Source organism: Herpailurus yagouaroundi, unplaced genomic scaffold, assembly GCF_014898765.1.
Source record: "Herpailurus yagouaroundi ecotype Mexico unplaced genomic scaffold, PumYag 189, whole genome shotgun sequence".
In the NCBI taxonomy this organism is placed as follows: Eukaryota; Metazoa; Chordata; class Mammalia; order Carnivora; family Felidae; genus Herpailurus; species Herpailurus yagouaroundi.
In genome coordinates this window covers 11435259-11451533 of record NW_024412420.1, presented here as the reverse complement: position 1 = coordinate 11451533, position 16275 = coordinate 11435259, and the positions used below count along the sequence as shown (strand labels likewise).

Below are 16275 nucleotides of genomic sequence, written 5' to 3'. Positions count from 1 at the left end.
AAAGACAGAGGCAACTCAGTATCAACGAGGACTGACAACATTAGTGGACTGACACACATCAAATATGCTTAAATCCATTTAAAGTCACATTTAGAGCTTGCTAAGAGAACCAACTCATTCTTTTGAAAACTGGTAGGTGAGGGGCGCCTGGGTGGCTCAGTCAGTTGGGCGTCCGACTTCGGCTAAGGTCATGATCTCGCAGTCCGTGAGTTTGAGCCCCACGTTGGGCTCTGTGCTGACAGCTCAGAGCCTGGAGCCTGCTTCGGATTCTGTGTCTCCCTCTCTCTCTGCCCCTCCCCTGCTCACACTCCTTCTCTCTCTCCTTCAAAAGTAAATAAACATGAAAAAATTTCTTAATAAAAAAAGAAAAGGAAAAAGAAAGCTTGTAGATCTAAAAACAAATTTATAAAAGGTAAAAGGGACTGAGGAACAAGTTAAATGACACCACATGGATGCAATCAGCAAAATCCAGACTATGAGAAACTACACAACAAATGATCCGGATTCTTCAACTAAAACTGCAAAGAAAAAAAAAAAGAAAAAGAAAGAAAAGAAAAAAAAAAAAAAGGAAGGTAGCATCACACCTATAGATTAAAGAGACTTAACAGACATAATTAACTAATCACTCTTCTTTGGACCCTAATTCAACATTCTAGCCTATGTCTGTTGAAAAAACAAATTGGAAAAACAATTATGAGTTAACTGAAAAATATAAACGCTGATTGAATACTTAATGATGTTCAGGAAGTTTTTAAATGTAATAATGGTATTGCAGTTGTCTTTTTCAGAAAGAATTCTTAGATTTATAAATAATAAGATATGATGTCTAGAATTTTTTTAAAGTAATCTCCGTACCCAACATGGGGCTCGAACTCACAAACTAGAGATCAAGAGTTAGATGCTCTGCCAAGTGAGTCAGCCAGATGCCCCTAGAGTTGCTTCAAAGGAACTGGAAAAGGGAGTATAGTGAGGGCAAATATATATATGTATGAAACAAAATTGGCCATGTAGAGATAACTGTTGAAGCTGGGAGATGGACATATTAGATTTATCACATGTCTCTCTTTTTTCTTTTTTATATTTGAGAGTTTCTTTTTTTATTTTTTTATTTTTTAGAGAGAGAGAGAGAGAGAGAGAGAGAGAGCGAGAGAGCAGGGGAGGGAGACACAGAATCCAAAGCAGACTCCAGGCTCTGAGCTGTCAGCACAGAGCCCGACGCGGGGCTCGAACCCACGAACTGTGAGATGATGACCTGAGCCGAAGTCGGACGCTCAACCGACCGAACCACTCAGGTGTCCCTATATTGGAGAATTTCCGTAACCTAAAAAGGCTTTATTCAAAAGCAGACTTACCTCCTTTTAAAGACCAAAAGCCAGGATCATAACTTAGAAACATACAGAACCCTAATCTGACAACGTAGAAAAAAATATAACAACAACTACAATTAAATCTAAATTGACATTCTGATCTACGGAATTAAAGAGAAAGTAAAATATTGTGTGAAAATTCCTTCACATTAGGACCACTGCTTCATTTTCTCTTTATCCAGCTCAAAACTCGTTATCTCTAAAAACTATAATGTGGGCAATATGGTGTATTTCTGCCTTTAATAAGACTATAATCCCGAATACGTTCACACACAATGCTCAACTATAAAGGAAAAAGTAAACGTGATAGGAGTAAAACAACTGCCTGGGAAGGTCACCGCTTGGTCAAGACTGGAATCCAACCTTCGAGGCAGTAGCCGCTGCCGGGTTTTGCTTTTTAAGTTTTCAAGGACAGAACGGTAACACCACAACCTTCTTCTGCCTTTACGTGGAACTATGTACATCTGGCTGCAGGTAAGGTTTCAGACCTACACTGCTCAAGGACACAGCCAAGGTTTCCGTAGGGACTGGCGTTCAAACGGCCTCCTGCGTATTGTCTGGCTGGTACACGACACAGCAGGGTCTGGCACTTTGCATACACGGGTCCAACGGAAAGACCGTTGCGTAAAACTTGCTGTCCTGTGAGGGGACCAGGATTCTCTTCTCGTTCAGTCAGCGTGGCGGTGGCGGTGGCGGTGGCGGGGTTACCGTGCGCACAACGCTCTGAAGCATTTCACCGCACAAAAGCCGGTCGGGAGAGAACTGCGGCTCTCAACCGTTACATAAAAACCTACCTCCTTCCATTCCTGGTGTGCTCCCTCCGCCCTAGGTCAGCAAATACCACGTGTCCTCAAGTCTACGCGGCGCGTTTGTTTTCTGTTTCGAAAAGCACAACGCTACGTGTCTGACCCCAATTCCGGGACGCTATCGCCTTTCGGTTTTTATTTTACGGTCAAGTCTGCCGAAGGTCCCAGTGAATCAGCTGCAGCCTCTGACCGAGGCTCCAGACCTCGTGTTCCTTTTTGGCTCTTCCCTCCGCCTCACTCCTCTCTCTCATGAGCCGGCAAGTGCTCGTTTAACCAAGTGCCCTGTCCTCTCTGTTCCGGCGGCTAACACGACCTCCCGGTTCAGGCCCTAATCACCTCGTACACAGGTTGTAACGGTCTGTCTGACTCCCTCTTTCAAACCACATTACACACAGATCTTCTAAACCCCAGTTTCCTAAAGAATGTGGATCATGTTAACTCCCCAGCTACAAAATCTTTATTGGTTTCTAAAGCCTTGGAATAAGCTACCACTCCTCAGCAGAGCATTCCAAGAGTTTTGAGCCAAACTGACGTTTTCAGTTTTAGCTCCCAAGGGCCTCCTCTCCCGTCTAACATGCTTGTGCCCTCTCTCAAACACACCTTGACTGTTTCTACCTCGAAATCTTTGACTATGTCATTTTTTCCATCTGCCTAAAACATGGCTGCTCCCCCATCATTCAATTATAAAATCCTAGCCATCTCTTAAGACCTAGCTCAAATGCACCTTCTTCTTGAAGCTTTTCTGGATCACATGTTTGTTTCCTAGAATGCTTAAGAGGATTTTTTTTTTTCATTTTAAAAAAAAAATGTGGCGTGCTGATGGAGGGAACACTCAAGGAGTCCCACTTATTTTGGAAAAGTGATTTTTTTTTTAAATCCGCATCTATTTTGGGGTGCCTGGGTGGCTCCGTCGGTTAAGCGACCGACTGCGGCTCAGGTCATGATCTCGTGGGTTGTGAGTTCAAGCCCCACGTCTGGCTCTGTGCTGACAGCTCAGAGCCTGGAGCCTGCTTCAGATTCTGTGTCTCTCCATCTCTTGGCCCCTCCCCAACTTGCACTCTGTCTCTGTCTCTCTCTCAAAAATAAATACATGTTTAAAAAAAATAATAAATCCACATCTATTTTAATGTTCCCAATTCCTTCCTCCTCTTCCATAAACCAAACAGTTTCCAGGAGTGATTCAAATTAATAGGAGTTTAGATGCCATGGTTTGCCTCGGGAAGGATTCTCTCTGCATTAGAAAGCGTAGAGTCAAAGATACCCAAGTATAATGGTGTTCTTTCTCAAGGCCAGCACCTTTTTCTCCCTCAAGAACCACCTAACACTTGGAGTGCCTGGGTGCCTCAGTCAGTTGAGCGTCCAACTTTGGCTCAGGTCATGATCTCACAGTCCTCGAGTTCGAGCCCCACGTCGGGCTCTGTGCTGACAGCTCGGAGCCTGGAGCCTGCTTCTGTTTCCGTGTCTCCCTCTCTCTCTGCCCCTAACCCACTCGCATTCTCTCTCTGTCTCTCTCAAAAATAAATCAACATTAAAAAAAAAAAAAAACTTTTAAAGAATCACCTAATACTTAAAATTCTCTCAGAGCCAGTCATTACAGACATTATAGGCAGAGTAGACTGGTGACCACTACCTGCGATTAAGAGACAAGTTAATTTCCCAGTAAACAAAAGATGGCTATTTTTCACGTGCTCCTGGAGACAGCAACTCATAACTATATCGGAAAGGGTACGTCTGTGCAAGAGTTACACTCATCCATGTTATAGATTGTATTTCTTTTCTTACTTTTATTTTAAAAGTTTGAGAGAGAGAGAGAGAGAGAGAGAGCGCACGCGCATGAGTGGGGTAAGGGCAGAGAGGGAGAGAGAGAATCCCCAACAGGCTCCACACCGTTAGTGCAAGCCCGAAGTGAGGCTCGAACTCACGAACCGCATGATCATGACCTGAGCCAAAATCAAGAGTCAGACGCTTAACCAACTGAGCCACCCAGACACCCCGTATTTCTATATGCAACACAGACGGGTAGAGAAAAAAATCTTCAAGTTTACCTTAAAATGGCCTTGGGCAAAACTGTCTGTAAATGTCAAAAGATAACTTTCAGAGATATTAGTGCTAAAGACGAGTTATATTTGTCTAAATACAGACCCAGACACATTACGTATGGTACATACAATGTATGACTAAAATTAACCGATGAACAGATATTCAAGTTCATTGAAGCACAGAGTTTAAAAGCCTGATTTAGGATGTTTCCAAATAGAGAAAGGATAGTTGTTGATGAACTAGTGAACTCTGGGTTAAACATGGAGTCGATAGTAATATACCAATGTTGTTTCCTTAGTTTATGTAAGACTTTAACATGGTTGTGTAAGAACTTAACAGTAAGGGGAACTGGATGAGGAGTCTACAAATACTCTTTCTACAATTTTTCTGAAAGCCTAAAATTATTCCAAAATTTAAAAATTATTTTTAAAAAATGTTTAACAGAACTTACTGGAATAACACAAATTGAGTTATTTATGATCACTTTAATTAAAAGATTTCCTTTGAGTTAAAAAAGCAGGTTGCTTTATCGGTTAACTTTTCTCCAAAGTAATTTTTAAACTTTGTTTTTTAAGGCTTTGATGTTTGGAAACATTCTCAGGTTTACTTGGCAAAGACTATCAATTAGCGAATGGGCTGGTTTTTTTCAGCAGGATCCATGTACAAACATGTGTACATATGTTTTATGGCTTTAATCCCAAACTGGCTAATGCCAAAATAGCCTGATGTATGACACTGCCTGGCACAGCAGATTGTCCAAGCAGGGAGTAACCTTCCTTAGAGGGGTTCAGTGCCATTTTCCTACGTGTGACGTGTGCATCCTTTTGGACCTAGCCATCAAGGAATTCACCATGAGAAGATAATGCCACAAGCATAAACAGATGTGTATACAAGGGCATTCACTGTAGCATTGTTTATTATAACAAAAAACTTGAAACATAAATAATGGTACACACAGACACCAGCATACTATGTAGCCATCCAGATGTGATATGGATTTATATTATTTAACACTGAAGTATGACATCAGAAAAAAAAAAAAAAAGACTAAAGAGCCGGCTCATGTCATCTCATTAATGTAAAACCATGTCCTTACAAGTATGTCTTGTACAGTCATACCGAGAGATGTCTCAGGATAGAGTAAGGATGGGGAAGGAGATACTTCTTTTCTTTGTATTTTTCTGAAATCCTTACCTAGTTTTAAATAAGCATGTATAATTCTTTAGAAAAATAATAAAGCTATTTTTTTAACGCTATATCGAGGCAATCTGTCTCCTACTCAAAAAAAGTCATGAAGGACAAGTAGCTAAATACGTAATCTTTTTTAAAAAGTGATCCTCTGGGCACCTGGGAGGCTCAGCTGGTTAAGTGCCTGACTCTTGATTTCAGCTCACGTCATGATCTCGTCTTCCTGGGATCGAGCCCCGAGTCGGGCTCTGCGCTGGGCATGGGGCCTGCTTAAGATTCTCTCCTTCCCTGCCTCTCTTCCTCTCCCTCTGCCCCAGCCCTGCTCACACTCACATGCTCTCTCTCTCAAAAAAAAAAAGAAAAGAAAAGAAAAACGGCAAAGTATTTGCTATTAAATTTCGCAAACTGTAACCCTAGAGAGCTAAGGAATAATTACAATATAAAAATATCCAACATTAGCCAAAAGATTATAGGCTGCCAACGTTAACTGTAACATCAGCTACATGACTGTTGCTTATAGATGTGACACACACCATCACAATGTCGCGTTTAGCTCCAAACGACTAACTATAGTTATAAATATCAAGTAATTTCATATGGATTCTATTTATAAATATGTATACTGCTTACAGTGTTCTTACTTTAGCTCAGAAGATGGGTCAGTAGGCTTTTTCTGCACAAGCAAACACAAATCTGTCCTCTTGTCAAGGACTTCTCGTTCCGTATCAATGGATTTGGGAACTGCAGGAGAACTTACAGCACATTCGATATTCTCGGTTATAAGAGAGACAAGGAAACAGAGGCTCAGAAAAGTTAAATGGCTCCTTTAAAGGTCAACAGCTAGCTGACGGTAGAGCTGGGCCTACCACCCAGATTCTGGTCATAAGGCTCCAAATGATGACTAAAATCAAAAAATGTTGACCATTATTACGTGCTGACAGAGATGCAGAACTGGAACTCTCAGCTTTCTGGTGGGGATGCAAAGGAGCACGTTAACTCTGGAAAACAGACCGGACATACACACTACGTGACCCGGCAACCCTGTTCCTAGGTATGCACTCTAGAGAAATGAAAACTTACAGTTGCTCTGAAAGCCGTCCGTGAGCGTTTACGGAGGCTTTGCTTAGAATCACCAAAAACTGGAAACAATCCAAATGGCCTTCAACAGGTGAATGGAAAAACAGTGCAATCCATCCACAGAATAGGACAGAATATTACTTGGCAATAAAAAGGAGCAAAATGTTGATACCTACAAAAACTAGGACAAATCTCAAAGGTATTATGCTGAAAGCAGTCTCAAAGGGTTACACGCGGTATGATCCCATTTAGGTAACACTCTCCACAAGAGAAAACACGATGAACAACGGATCAACGGCTGCCAGGTTCGGAGGGTGGGGGAGTGCACTGTGGCAGGAGTGTTTCCAGACAACGGAACCGTTCTGTCTCCTGACTGTGGCGGCGGTTACACGAGTCCGTAACATGTACTAATGTTCACAGAACTGCACACGTACCAAAGTGTCAATGTCACTGTACATGAACTTAAAAATTAAAACGAATGCCTTACGCAGTCTCTGGGTTCTGAAAGTCAGAAATATTTCTGGGCTTTTAAATTCGGTTTTTTTAAACTTCAGTTTTTAATTAGCAAAATAAAATGATTTAATGGGTCCTTTCTTATAAAATCTCATTGCCAAGAAAAGAACATATTTAACTTGGCAAGTTACATAACCTCACTTTGTCTCAATTTCCCTGCTGGTAAAATGGGGGTAATAATACACTACCTCAAAGGGTTATATGAGGATTACATGGCAAGTGCTTTGTAAAGGTTGATAAGTAGCAAAAATACAGACACTATATATAACTTTGGGTACAGAAATGAAAGACAATGCCAACCATGTAACTTTTAAGTTTTTATCCTTCTGGAGAACGAGGTTCTGATAAGTGCTTTTCTGATAGGGCGGTCTCTGAAACACAGTTCAACCCTGGAGTCTGATTTTCACACAGAAGTAAACATTCACCACTGAGTCCTTGCTATACGTTTATTCTGTACTCATTCTACATAAGCAAATGATTGTCTAAACCAGGCTCTGTGTTAAAGAAAGTTATACTATACAGTTAAAAATATCTTTCTATATGGGGCGCCCGGGGGGGCTCAGCGGGTCAAGTGTCTGACTTCGGCTCAGGTCACGATCTCACAGTCAGGGGGTTCGAGCCCCGCGTCGGGCTCTGTGCAGACAGTTCGAGCCTGGAGCCTGCTTCCTCCGATTGTGTGTCTCCCCCTCTCTCTGCCCCTCCCCTGCTCATGCTCGGTCTGTCAATAATAAGTAAACATTTAAAAAAAATGCTTTTTGTTAAGGACGATATAGGGAGGTGATTTTCAAACTGCCCGACCCAACTCAATTTTTTTAAATGAAATAGAATTAAAAAAAAAAAACAAACCACAACAGAATGCTTCACAAATAAGGTAAGCACTGTTTCATGAAGTCTTGCTTCAGCTGCGGGTAGGGGTACTGAATGTGAGAGAACACACATGACCACACACGCACTGCTTTTTACCGTGGGTCACGGTCAGACAGTTTGAGAAAGAGCGCTATGGGGAACTCAACAAACAGTTTTAGATGGAGAACGGTCCAATTCTGCAACATCTGGCCTCTGTGGACAAATCTTTTTAGTGTTCACTAAAACCTGTTCACCACCTGACCTTAGAGACAGAAGTCATCCTCAAAGAAAAAAATCTAACTTTCCACTGGAGCTGATGAAAAGGGCAGAGAGAGAATGGGAGGCAGAACAAACTACCTCTTGGACATCGTTACAACACCCGACAAGGTGGAACAGGGGCACAAGTGTATACGTCCTTTACCACGACCCGACAGGAAGAAACCAGCCACATGGAAGTAGAAAAATTTTATACTATGCGTGTATTTTCCAAATTTAATTTGAACATTGTTGTCACTGAGCAACATTAAGTTTAACTTACAAGATTTAAATATATTTTATATAGGGGCGCCTGGGTGGCTCAGTCGGTTAGGCGTCCGACTTTGGCTCAGGTCATGATCTCGCGGTCTGTGAGTTCAAGCCCCGCGTCGGGCTCTGTGCTGACAGCTCAGAGCCTGGAGCCTGCTTTGGATTCTGGGTCTCCCTCTCTCACGCTCTCACTCTCTCTCTCAAAAATAAATAAACATAAAAAAAATTTTTTTTTTTCTAAATACCTTATGTCAAGCAAATATTTTCTTTTGGAGCAGAATGAGATACCCATTAGGATCAGAAAAGTTAAAATGTGTCTGCTTTGGGGGCGCCTGGGTGGTTCAATTGGTGACGCGTGGCACTCTTGGATTTCGGCTCAGGTCAATGGTCTCAAGGGCTCCTAAGTTCAAGCCCTGCACTGGACTCCAGGCTGACAGCTCGGAGCCTGCTTGGGATTCTCTCTCTGCCTCTCCCCTGCTCATGTGCGCGTGCACTCTCTCTCAAAATAATAAACTAAAAATAAAGAAAGAAAGAAAATAATAATAATAAAACCTTATTACAGTTTAGAAAACAACCTAGCTTATTTCTTCTGTAGACTAAATCACTAAATCACTTCTGTAGACTAAGTCACTAAATGTGACTTCAGTGTGCTAAATCCAACAAAGTCAATGCTAAAATTGCTACCTGCCTCGTAGCATCAGCTCAGTGAGGTGCCTCATAGCAGTGTTTCTCAACTCCAGCGCGGCTGACGTGTTAGAGCAGAGAGATCATTCTTTGTTATGAGGGGCCGTCCTGGGCCCTGTAGCATGTTTAGCCGCATCTCGGGCCAGTAGCCCCCCCGCCCCCCCCCCCCCCCCCCCCCCGCCCCGGCCCAGGGCCTCCTTGTGTCAAATCAGAGCTATCTCCAGACCTTGCAGAGTATCTCCTGGAGGTAAAATCGCCCTTGGTTGAACTACTGCTTTATAAATTTGTATTTTAATCGCGATCTCCACGTTTGGGCAGTAAGAGGGAGAAAATGGCAATACTGCAATTACAGCAAAAAAAAAAAAAAAAAAAAAAAAAGTGATCAAATGCAGTTTTCAATGGAAATGACGACGCCTCAGCAGTTATTATGGTTCGTGGGCACATACAATTACATTCCACCGACCAACCCGGCAGGGCGACCAAATTTCAAAATATTCAACACCAGGTTAATTGTGTTTCAGTAAATTTCTCCTGTTGCTATGTGTTTAAAACCCCGAGTTTCCAAAAAGTTTAATTATACCACGGTTATAAAAATATTAAGTAAACACTTTTAATAACTAGCAATGCAAGAAGGATTATTATATGAATATTCTGCAATGAAGCAGTAAAAGAAATATTTAGCAGTTACAAAGACAAACCTTTCAAGAGATGTAACTATTTTTAAGACCTATTCTGTCACATTAAGCCCCTCTTTTAGGATGAAAATACATAGGGTTTGCTTGTAGACTGACTTCAGAATTCTCTTAATATGGTAAAACTCCAAGCTAGGTTTGAAAATTTCAAACCATTTAAAAAATGGTTTGAAATCACCCTGTCCCACTAAATATTTCAAAATGTAATTTAAAATAGGGCATTATCATTTCCCTCCGGAGAGGTGAGGGACACTTTTTTAAATTAAAAAAAAAAAAAAATTATTTAGTAGGTATACATCCGCATGGATCAAACATTTTAAGAAGAAAGTGTAGCGGATAGAGCACCACTACTCACGAGAGCCAAGACCAGAAATAATCCAAATGCCCATCAATGGGAGAATGGGCAAATACATTATTACAGTATATGCAACTGAATATTACGGGAGGCAAAATGAGTTATTACACGCGAAAGTAAGAGTGAATGTTATAAACGTAATTTTGAGTGAAGGACACCACACACAAATCAAATGAGCACATCCTGTACTCCACTTATACACCGCTTAGAGATTTTCCACAGCCATACGTGGCTTTCTCATTCTTTTTTACGGCTATAAAATTTATCCTGCTGCGTGAACATGCCCTAGCTTATCTACCCAATTTCTATACAGATGGACATTTAGGTTTTTTCCAAACTTTTGTTGAGTTTATTTGGAGGACTCTGTCTGCTCTGGAGGCTACAAAGAAAGGTGCACGGCGCTCTATAAGGATCTTTCAGGCAAGGGAACTTCAAATCCCCTCCTCTTAGGAGGAACTGGGTAAAAAAAAACACAGATTTATCCGTACAACTGGAACATCACACACACACACACACACACACACACACACACACACACTCTCTCTCTCTCTCTCTCTCTCTCTCTCTCTCTCTCTCTCCTCACCTCCTCCAAAAACCCAACATTTTATCATATGTGTCAATGTCCACAGGCCACTGACGTGACTTGAGACACGTTAAAATGGCACATTTGAAAGGACGAAAACAATTCATGAGGGCCTGCTTATACTCATTTCGTAGGCCACACGGGGTAATTAAGAAGCTATATGCCACTGAATCCCCAAAACCGAATCAAAATTCCAAAGCTGAAAAGTCTAAATTCCAAAGCTCTTCACGACTATGTCCTTCACTAGCATCCAAGACAAAAGGGAATCACCCAACACGGTTTACCCTTATGAAATAACTCCGGCTGAGAGTACTGACCCTCGGATGCCACATGCAGAGCAAGACCCCGGAGTCGGGCAATGGAGCCGCACCCTGCCTCGTTTCTATTTCTGTTCCCTTCCAACAATCCCTTCTCACCACGCGGACTGGTTTACCAAGAAACGTTCGGAAGCACCTCGCTCTCCACTAGGCCCCGTGACGCCAGCACACCAGGAAAAATAACAGTTAAAAGAAAAATAGGCTCGCCTGGGGTGGCTCAGTCGGTCGAGCGTCCGACTTCAGCTCAGGTCACGATCTCCCAGTTCACGAGTTCGAGCCCCGCGTCGGGCTCTGTGCTGACCGCTCAGGGCCTGGAGCCTGCTTCCGATTCTGTGTCTTCCTCTCTCTCTCTCTCTGCCCCTCCCCTGCTCATGAACTGTCCCTCTCCGTCTCTTAAAAAATCAAATAAAACATTTAAAACAACTAAAAAGAAAAACAGCACCCTCGTCCCCAGAGAACGTTTACTTAGCAAAATGTAGTCTGGTTGAGAAAAAAACACGTAGCTCAATCATCCCAATTTTATTTGTTTTTAGTCAGTCTGGGCTCACCTGGCGCAAGTCCTCTTATTATACATCTGGCCAAGATTACATTTTTTCAAGTGCTCTGCAAAACCTAAGGCAAACCTAAGGCCATTATTTGCCAATCCCTCTTTATCAGCAATCCAATACTAGTGACTGATTTCCATTGATGGGAAAGCCCCTAGGTGGCTCAATAATAAAAGAAAACAGGGATTAACAGATTCCCTTGAGGTAAATCCTAATGCATTACTGATGTGCCTACCTTATCTGAAAAGTCTCTACGTAACTCTTGCGGGTTCGCTGGCTTATCACAACGATATCCTGCAAAAATGACAGAATAATTTAATTCTATGGAGCCCAAGAAATTCTATTTTAAAAGCTCTATGCACTGAATAGAACCGTACACATGCCCTCGAATCTACTTTTCGAAGTAATCAATCTCTTACCCTATGTTTTAAAGAGGAAAAAAAAAATGTCATATTTTTACAAAACCACCTTTGGGGCTAAAAACAAGGCTAGGGATACACACACACAATCTGTAGGTACAGGCCAAAAGTAGAGAGTTGATAAAATCTGACAGGTAAGGCGACTTGACTGTTCTTTCCTTCACCCACCGAAGCAAAAATGCCTAAGGCAGTCAGACTTAGAACCCTAATGACAGTTTATGATCAAAACCTCAGATGAGCAGTGGGGATTCTTTAGGAGAGAATGTCCCTAAGTGTTTCTTAAAATCAAACCTAACTGCTCTATAAACAAACAGATTAACTAAAATAGGCGTCTGGTGTCTTCACTGATTCTACCAAGCACTTTATGGCTTACGTTAGCCGTGACAATTTACACAAGGCTTTGCACATGATTCAACTCTGGACACAGAACGCACCGAGATATGTTAACGTCCTGAAACACCCCTTTCACCACAGAAGCTCTGAACACGCTTAAAACAAGCACGGCCTGCGGGTGGCGCTGTAGACACTGGAGCTAAGTCTTACGGCCTCCACCACATTCAGCCGGCCACAGAGCAACGAATCAAAGTTCCAATAAGCACACTGCACCTGCAAGACTTCGGTGTGCTCCAAGTCAAACATTTGCAATTTTTTCCTCCCAAATCGGCACAAGTGAAACACCGGACCTCTTGCAAACCAGAATGATCCGTATGTTCCCACATCAGCCATTCCCGCCATTTACTGCCTCCTTAACAGGTACATGCGCCAGGAATGCCAGAAGCTTGCACACAGCATCTCTAATCTTCGTAACAAATCCCATTTTCCTGGTGAGGTAACTGAGGCCAGAGAGGCCAAGGTGATACGCCCGTTGCCATACAGCCAGTGACTGCTAAAACCCTGGAGTGAAGGGTGATTTTTTTTTTTTTTTAAACCGTTCGCTTTCACAGTTTACTTCTTCGACAGGCTCCAGACAATTCAAAAGCAAAATCCCATCAGTAGCGCTGCTGATCAACTTTTTTCTACAGGCTTGAAAAGTATCGTCTTACCACACTACAAGATTACTTCCCATACTCAGAGCAGAAATGGAAACAGCTCTGGGCGTCGCGGCTGGGATCTTGAGGCCACAGTTGCGGAAAGTAGGTGCTGTCTCCCTTGAGTAGGAGCTGCTGATCTGAAACGTCCTAAGGGAAGGGTGGTCTCTGGTCTCACAGCCATAGGTGTTACAGGATCAGCTGCTCTGCGGCGTGTGGGTGTTCAACTAGGTAAGCGACTAGTTAGAAGCGTGCAGCAATATTCAATCAAGGAAGCACACTGCCCCCCCTGAGATTTTAACGATCTGGCACTACACTAGGCTGACAAAGAAAAGTAACATATTTGCAACTCTGAGATGGTCTGGGCTTAGGACAGGCAAATAATTTCCGACAGTAAAACTTCAGGCATGACATGAACAAAAAAATATAAAACAAGCCTGTAATACAAGCCACTTCAAGCATGTTTATGAGATAATAAAAAGTGCAATATTTGCAATCTCAGCATGCTTTCAAACTTCATAGGGTACACGGCATAATTATTAGAATAAATGCTATTCTTCAGGTGTGTGGAACAGGTTCTTTGCAAGATTCCAAGGCTCCCTTGCCTTCCAAAAAGCTGTTAATACCATGAATTCCTCGGCCTCTCAGAACCCCCAAAACGCAAAAAATATGAAGGTCTCAAAGGATTCTTTATGTAAAAAATATTGTTGGAAATGTAAGCTCCCAGAAAGCCGGGGCCTGTGTTTCTTTAATGTCACTGCCCATCACAGCACGATCACAAGCTGGAATAAATCTCTCTTGGTTGAAATATAATCAGAAGGCAAAAGCTGGATGCGGAGTGATTTAAACAAGAATAGCTGATATTTATCCCAGGATGGTGCAACGTTACTCTCCAGTTCTAAGTTCTAAACACGGAGACCGAATTCCCTAACTGCAGTTCAGATCTTTCCATCAAAACAAAACTTTAAAAGAAGATGATTCTGACGGCAGTGCCACCCTGAATGAAGACATGAAATCGTATTTAATAACGGTGGAAAAACTCTGCACGGAGAAGGTGCTCTTCTATGGGAATGATAAAGCCTTCTTTTGAGAAATCAAATCAACCTCAATCAACACATAAACATTCCGGATAGTCATCATGAAACAGACCACCGACTTTGATGCTGAAATGTGCTGCGTTTAGAATACGGTGCAAGGAGCATGCATCATCCATTGGTCAAATTGGGACAAATTGTTTTGAGTCCAGTTTTAACTCTTTCTGAAATTCGCACATCTCCTTCTTACAGGAAGACAGGGAATGATGCCTTACAAATACGTGACCCCCTGTAATCAAGGAACAAAACACAAGGATACATATATAATCCACTTTGTTATCTGAGCTTGCTGCTCAGAACCAAAGTACTGTAATGCCAAACCTTGGGAAACAAAACACAGAACTCAAGTTCCTTTCACTTTTGCATAATACAGATCTTAACCTGAGGTCCCAGGACTAGCTTCAAGGGGACTGTAATCGCGTACAAAATTGTGTGTGTCTCTTTCACTAAGAAGACAGCCCCTAAAGGCTTCGGTGACCCCACAGAAAGGTTAAGAACCGCTGAAGCAGACATTTCCAGAATCCCTACAACTCAGAGGTGCACATTTTAAATAAAATTATACTGAAGGTAGTAGCTATCTGAATACATGTGCACAGTCCTGATACAGACAACCAAGATGCCCTGCCAGTCCCGACCATCACAGTTCAGTTGACCACTCTCAAATCAGCCCGAGGCGGGAACATCACCTGCATTCAACACACACACACACACACACACACACACACACACACGCGCGCGCCGGCCCCTCATTCCTTACGCATACACATGTTGTCAACAAAGCATGTGCTAGTTGCCATTCCCAGAACAATACAGGCCTGGCCATCTCTGGAACAAAATACACATTCTTCCCCAAATTATTACCCTATTTATTTACTGCACCTTGACGACTGATGTTAAACCTCATCACAAAATAAATGAAATACCCACACACCCTATGTATCTCATCAACTGAGGAAAAAAGCACCACTCAGTGATTACTGAGGGTACACAGGAGATGCCTATCAGCAAAATACTCTGATAACGGCGCTTGAACATGGGGACAATCAGAGACAGACTCACGCAGGAACATCCTGAGGACATGGTTGTGGAAAGAACCCTTTTCCAAAGGCAAGAGCACATCCCTTTGATTGGCACAAGCCATTCCTGACAATGGATCCGCGATGACAGGGGCTGCTCTGGCAATCAGGAAGTGTGTGTGTGTGCGCGCGTGTGTGTGTGTTGTGGGGGAGGGATGTGCTAGATGTGATCAAAGACTGGCCCTCTTCAAAGAACAGCATATGGGATCTCAAATCGTGAAGACAGACTTCGAGGGTGAGGCAGGGGCATTTATCATTTCTACAGGAGACATCCCTCGACAATGAACATGTTCGGCGCAGATGTAACGGGGGTGTCACTACCTTCAGTGTCTCCCATCTAAGAATCTTAAGTAGAGCCTGATTGGAGGGGTGGAGGAGGTGGGGGAGGAGAAAGGTCTGCATTACCCTCTGGGGTGAGTGCTGGGCGGGTATACACTGGATGCATTTTATCTCAGGCGGCACAATACTCCGGGGGTTGGAGGTTTGGGCGCAGCCGCAGGGCCGGGGAGGCAGTGGGTGCAAGCCACCAGCTGCGGGGCAGGGGAAGGCTCGCAGGAGGACCGGTGCAAACCTCCCTCGGCCCGCTAACCCAGGCAACCCCAGCCTCCCCTCGGGCCTCGGGGCGAGCGGGCTCTCTGCAAAACTGGAGCCCGGCCCGGGTCCGGGAGCGAGGGGGCGAAGGAGCAGGAGCGGGCGCCCCCGGCCCGAGCTCGCGGCCGGAGGAGCGCAGCGCCCCGGGCCTCCCCGCCGGATGGGGGCTGCTCCGGCCTAGCGCACGCAGCTGCCTCGGCGAAGGGTTAACCCGGCGCCCGAGCCCCGGCCGGCCCGGCGGGCGGCGGAGAGGAAGGGCTGCTGCAAGGGGCGCAGCCGCGACTGTGGCGTGTGCGTGGGGGGCAGGGGCCCCTACTCACCCTGGCCGGCCGCCTCCGCCTCCGCCGCCCCGACCGCCGCCTCGGCGGTCCATCCTGCGGCGGGGGGCCTGTAGCCGCGGCGCTCGAGTAACAACCGCCGGCCGGGCCGGCCCCTCCCCCCCGCCCAACGTCTGTCCTCAGGGCCGCTCCGCAGACCCGGCCTCGGCCGCCGCCGCCGCCGCCGCCGCCGCCGCCGCCGCAGCGCTACG

At 44.1% G+C, this 16275-nt stretch overlaps 1 protein-coding gene across 3 annotated transcripts in view; it reads right to left on the bottom strand.

The window, feature by feature from the left end:
- The window catches only part of ZNF652 (zinc finger protein 652), a 56033-nt gene extending 39806 nt beyond the window's left edge, over positions 1-16227 (bottom strand). The window contains exons 1-2 of one of the 3 annotated variants that reach the window (XM_040497233.1): positions 16067-16227; positions 11774-11832 (exon numbers count right to left, since the gene is read on the bottom strand). The gene's annotated coding sequence lies outside the window, so the exon portion shown is untranslated. Of the gene's footprint in view, positions 1-11773; positions 11833-15560; positions 15755-16066 lie in introns of those variants that run through there. The other 2 variants (XM_040497232.1, XM_040497234.1) reach the window with 2 other exon arrangements.
- Positions 16228-16275: the final 48 nt, after the last annotated feature.